General features: G+C 56.3%; 1 long non-coding RNA gene across 1 annotated transcript; it reads right to left on the bottom strand.

The window, feature by feature from the left end:
• Positions 1–610: 610 nt before the first annotated feature.
• Positions 611–3,854, bottom strand: LOC135979945 (uncharacterized). Its single transcript, XR_010597185.1, has 3 exons — positions 3,400–3,854; positions 2,339–2,439; positions 611–731 (listed from the first exon to the last, which is right to left on the bottom strand). It is a non-coding gene; the product is annotated as an uncharacterized LOC135979945 (long non-coding RNA).
• Positions 3,855–6,024: the final 2,170 nt, after the last annotated feature.

Below are 6,024 nucleotides of genomic sequence, written 5' to 3'. Positions count from 1 at the left end.
GGAACAATCTACATTTCCATACAGTTCTATGTTTAGGAACAAAGAATGCAGGCCACACTCACAGCATGGGGGGCTCTAACCTGGGAAGCGGTGACTCTGGAAAAGACTTGGCAGTCAGGGTAATCAGCTGCCCATGAGCGCCCAGTGTGACGCTGGGGCCAAAAGGGCTAATGCCATCCTGGGATGTAGAAACAGGGCAAACTCCAGTTGTTAGAGAGGTTATTTTCCCTCTGTATTTGGCACTGGTGCGACCGCTGCTGGGATCCTGTGTCCAGGTCCGGTGCCCACAATTCAAGGAGAATGTTGATAAATTGGAGAGGGGTCAGAGAAGAGCCACAAGAGTGATTGGAGGATTGGGAAACATGCCTGACAGTGAGAGACTCAAGGAGCTCAATTAGTTCAGCTGAACGAAGGGAAGGTTACAGGGTGACTTGATGACAGTCTGTAAGTACCTACACGGGGAGCAAATATTTGATAATGGGCTCTTCAGTCTAACAGACAAACGTCTAACACGATCCAATGATTGGTAGCTCAAGTTAGACAAATCTGCAGAGATCTCCAGGCCAATCACTAAACCCGCCAGGTAACACAGCCCCAGCGTGTGTTTTACTCACCGTTATCTTCTCCACTAGCAGGGCTTTGCGGTCCATATTTTTTTCTGGGCTCCATGCCACGATGTCTATGACGAGGTTGAGGATGGAATTCAAAAAATTCATTTTCTGGGCCTCGTCCTACGCCCCGCAGAGATGAGACACAAACAGGAAGGTTAGCGTGGAAAGGAGCTGCCAGTGGGAGAGATGTTAGAAAGCTTCCCCCCAGTGCTGCTCAGGCTTTGATATGCCGAGTGGCAGAAGGCCATTCATCTGGTAACAGGAGTGACTATCTGGGGAGGGCAGGGCAGCTCTGTGTGAAACCGGACTAGAGAGGGAGCAGATCTCACGGGGTAGGTGTCCAAAGAGGAACTGCAACATGGGGGCTAGGCAGCCAGACAGTGTTACTGGGGGCTTGACAGAGTGGGAGGAACAGCTGGGTGGGACACCCTGACACCCCAATATTCGCCACTGTCATGTCATTAGGACATGTTTTGTACAAAGTACGTATTGTAAGGTATCATTCTAAAAGTCTTTATCTGCTAGACATTAATGTCTCATTGGATTGTATGTGCTATCGTTGTATGTGAAATTATGAAGTTCAGCTATGTCTGTGTTCCTGAAACACGTTGTGAGGTTCAAAACAGCCTTTCAGGTACAACAGTAAAAACGCCAAACAATGGCTTATTGAGGAAATGCACATAAGCAGCAGGGTTAGCCCAGGAACTGTCCACAATAGAAACCTCTCCGAGAGAACGCTACACAATGGGAACCGTTGGACCCAGGTCACAGCAAAAGAGTTTTCCAGCGGGTGGGAAGAGGAGATAAAAGGGGAACAATGACATCGGGGGGGGACCTCACGCTCCCTGCAATAAGACACATGGAAACACCTGAGGGACAAAGATTGAACTATGAGAAGTGATGGTGCCAGGCTGGAGAGAGATTCCTAGCCTGTGTAAGAAAACCTGGGAAATCCAAGCTGCAAAGCCAAGGCAGCTTGTCCCTTAAGAATCTGCCCACCTGTTTATCACTCAGGGTGAGAATTTGCTCATGTAGAGCCTATCTATCCAGTGTGGAAAGCTTAGTTTGCGTGTTGTGTTTATTTACTAATGCAATCTGCTTTGTACCGTTTGCTATCTCTTATAACCACTTACAAGCTACCTCTTGTAGTTAATAATCTTATTGCTTGTTTATACCATAACCCAGTTTGTGCAATTAGCAACTGGGGGGAGGGGCAAAGAGTTGTGCATACCTCTCTCCACATGGAGGGAGGGGGCGAATTTCATAAAACCTTTGGGTCTGTACTCCAAAGGAGGTGGGCACCAGAGTACTGGGACAAGCCCTTTCACCTGAGTCTTCCCAGAGCTGATCTCAGTGTCTGTGTCTTTCTGCAGCTGGGCGTGGCCCTGCCTGAGTGTATGGCTGGAAGAGGCTTGTGAGCCTAGCCCAGCAAGACGAGGTAAAGGGGGCCCAGGCTGGCAGAACAGGTGGGCTCGGTGGTAGCCCGGTACAGCAGGTGGCACCTCAAAGGGGGGCAACCCGTCACACTAGGGACTGTAACTCAAGACGGGACTTTTTAAAATGCTGTAGTTTAAACAGGAATTATTTGGGGGCAGGTCCCTGGCCTGTGTTATACAGGAGGTCACAGTGGTTCCGTCTGGCCTTAGAATCCATGCATCATCTGGAGAAGGGCAGATGTGCATGTGGACAGGGCACTAGCTGACAGGTCAGAGGAGGGCTCTTGGTACCTGGTCATTGCCCTTCAGAAAGGAGTCTATGCATTCCAGGGCCTCTCTCTCCTTCCAGTTGTGCCCCTTAAAGCAGGCGGTGCTACATGGCCATGGTGAATCTGATCAAAGACAGAGCAGTGGTAATACCTGGGTCTGCCAAGCTGCAGTCTGGGTGACAGAGATCTTAGAGAAAACCCTTGCCCCCACTCCCGCCCCAGCAGGGGAGCAGGGTCTGGCACAGCGATCCCTGGCTTCCCCACCTCTTTGCTGCCCAGCCCAGCAAAGACCCAGTCGGAGCCCTGGTTCCCAGCGGCCACCCCACTTCCCCGCCCAGCATGCAGGCTCAGTCTGGGGATTTGGGGAGCGCCACACCTGGAAGGAGGGACGATGTCAGGCCATGAGGGGTGTCCCCACTCTCCGGCCCATTGCTGGAGGGGGCGGAGGGACTGGGAGTGAATCGGTCTGGTCCTTGCAGCAGGAGAGAGAACTGCTGCCCAGTCTGCATGGGATATGGGGACCCAGGGCCTGCCCGTTCTGCTTGTTCTGACTGCCTCTCCTGCCACCAACAATCAGCCAGAGGCACTGGGCTCCCATCGTCAACACTCCCCCCAAATGCCCTGTGCTGCGACATGCGACAAAGGAGCCAACAGATGGGGCTGCAACATCAGGGAGCATCTTACGCTCTGGCCGGCGCCCTGCAATCCTAGGCTTTAACAACCCACCGTGCACCAAGCATCCCCTTCGACTGGTGGAAAACATCCTCCGACCCAGCAGCGTGACAGATCGGGGTGGGCGATTCAGTCAGTCTCCACCTGATGCTTCTGCCGCTATGCCCCGATCAGCTTTAGTGGCTGCAGCTGCTGCCAGCAGGAGGGGCCATTCCCCCCTGCCTGGGTTTTCCTGTCTCTCCATCTCGTGGCAACCCAGAGCAGTACAAGGTCTATGGAGTCTTCTCCCCACAATGACACCCTAGTCTTGCCCCCCCAACCCCCACAGGGGCCAAGTCCCACCCCAATGCAGGGCCATGGCCCCAGCCATTTTTGCAGCCCCCTCCGCCCACCCAGAAGGCGCCCACTCACCGGGATGGCGCGCACACTGCTGCTGCTGCCATTCCCTCCTCTGCCGACTCTTCCCTGGGGGAGGTTTTGTCTCCTCCCAGGCACGCCTGGGCTCTGGGCGGCCCTCCTCAGCCATCCTACAAGAAGCCAGGACAAGGCATTGCTTGTGAGTGACGAGAGGCGATTGCCCCGTTCAGCATCAGGGCCAGCCCAGTTATTTCTGTCCCACCAGCACCTACAGATGCCAGCTGAGCTCAGGGCCCTGTTGCACCAGGTGCTGCAGACAATCGCTGGGCTGGAGGGCTCAGACTCTAACTAGCCAAGGCAGCCAGCAGGGAAACAAGGGAAGGGATGTGCTCAAAGTCACCCAGGATTAGAACCCAGGTGTCTGAACTCCCAGGCCAGCAGCCCATCCCACAGGCCAAACGGCCTCCTCTGGGTCACTCCCACCTCTCCTTCTCCTGGTTCACAAGCTGCACAGCAGACAGGCTGGATCCAACCACTCAGGATTCTTCCTGCCCAATGAAATGACCCTGATCCCTTCCCCAAGGAATATTGGGGCCGTGGCAGTTCGCAGGTGGGCGAGGCCAGCGGGGTGGGGGAGGTGGGGCGGGCTCGTGAGCAGCAGGAGTTGCTCAGACACACCCGTGAAGGGGCAGGAGCAGAAGGCAGGAGAGCGGCAGGGAGGCTGGTACCTTCTCATGCAACCTCGGTGTGGCTGGCGATGCAATGGAAAAGCAGAGGCGGGCAATAGAAGATTCTCCTACCTGGAGTCAGGAGTGGGCAGAAGCTGGCGTGTATATGGGCCACCCACTTTCTGCTGCCGGTGGCGGAGCTGAAATGGCTGGTTCAGCTTTCCCAGCGGCACGTGCCAGCTCTCGCTCTGCCAGAGCCAAGCCTGGCAGTGAGGGGATGAGGCTGTGCCAGCCAGCAGGGGGCGTGTCACAATGGGCAGGCGAGTCACAAGCCAGTCAATGTGTGACTGCCCAGCCATGGGCTGCCCCAGCCCAGACTAGTTCTGGCCTCGCCGGGGCTTTAGAGCCTCTCCTTCCCCACCGGGGTCATGGGAGGGACCTTCCGCTCCCCACAGTCACAGACTTTAGGCCAGAAGGGACCGCTCAGGTCATCTAGTCCCAGCTTCTGCGGACCCCAGGCCACAGCCCCTCCCCGCGTCCATACAGCTGGAGCCGGGGGCGGGGGGGAGGTCTCCAGATCCCCGAGTGGGAGAATCAGTTCCATCCCGGTTCCTCCTCCTTGTGACAGCGCAGAACAGGGGTTCCCGAACGCTCCCCTCCCCCAGCTCCCAGCCCACGCGGGCGGCTCTTTGTGCTTGCCCAAGCTGCTGGGCGCCTTGGCCGTAGGATGTAAAATGGCCCCATCTCTGCTTCCCCTCCCACCGCGGCAACAACACAGAAACTGCTTTCATAGCACCCCCCCCCCCCCGCCCCCGCCCAACTGAGTCTCAGGCCTTGCTAGCCGCTCAGTGCCATGGCAGCCCCAGGAGATGATTGCTGCGGGAGTCTCGGCCCAGGGGGAGGCAGTGACTCCTAGAAGCAGGGAGAGCAGCAGCACCATAGATCAGGGAGGTCTGGCAATGCCAGTGGCTGGCTGGAGTCTGACAGCCCAGGCACCCAGAGCAGACAGTCAAAGGCCAAACCCCTCTCACCACCAGTTCTGTAGCTCCCCCTTGCCTTTGGTCTGTCTTAGGCACCATCCTGGCCCTCATCCCCATGGCATCAGAGCACTGTCCAACCTCGATTGCATTTATTCTAACCTCCCCCTGCAGGGCAGGGCCTGGCTGCTACCTCCACTGAACAGACAGGAAACTGCAGCACAGAGGGAATAAGGGATTTGCCCGAGGCCACACAGAGCATCTGTGGCAGAGCTGGGAATTGACTATGGGTCTCCTGGGTCTCAGGCTGGCACCTTCTCTTCCAACCTCCTGCCCCCTTTGCCCCTGGTTCAGTGTGAGCTGTGAGAGCTCTCTGGGGCACAGGAGCTGGCTGGTGCCCAGATGGAACTACATTGCCTATTGCACATATCTCGCTTTTCCCAAACATTGAGTCTGCTGCTACAACCATACCAGGGCCCGCCAGGATCCTTGCAGCTGGTCAGTGCTAAGTTTTGAACTGTGCTAAGTAGGGAAGACAAACTAGATCTTCCATCACTAGCGCAGCTCTGTGTTACTGGGGACTCACTGCTGGCTCAACCCAACCAGCCCTCCTCACACGGAGCCTGTAAATCCTCCAGCCCTGCTGTTCTCCTTTGTATTTCGGCAGTGCCCAGAGGGCTCAGTCCCGGATCAGGGCCCTGCAGTGCTAGACATTGTACACACACAGCCCGATTCCCCCCACGCTTGGTCTCCTGAATGGCTCCTGCCCCAAGGAGGGACGGCTCTATTCCTCACCCAATGTCTCCTGCTGGCAGAGATGCTCTGAGAGACATCTACGCTCTGGGTCTCTGGGCTTCCCGGGCTGGGAGGCAAGCGTGGCTGTCTCCGGGCGGTTCTGCTGACTCTCCAGCAGCTGCACTTCAGGTGTCCTAATGCAGCCCTAGTCCTCTCCAGTGCTCAGGGGCACTGTCCTGGCATCGGACTGTCCTGATAAATAGAACAATGGCTCCTGGCACCCTGAGAATTCCTGTTCC

This window comes from Chrysemys picta, unplaced genomic scaffold (genome assembly GCF_011386835.1).
Source record: "Chrysemys picta bellii isolate R12L10 unplaced genomic scaffold, ASM1138683v2 scaf1426, whole genome shotgun sequence".
In the NCBI taxonomy this organism is placed as follows: Eukaryota; Metazoa; Chordata; order Testudines; family Emydidae; genus Chrysemys; species Chrysemys picta.
Note: the sequence above shows the minus strand (reverse complement) of the source record. Positions and strands in the feature narration are given on the sequence as shown.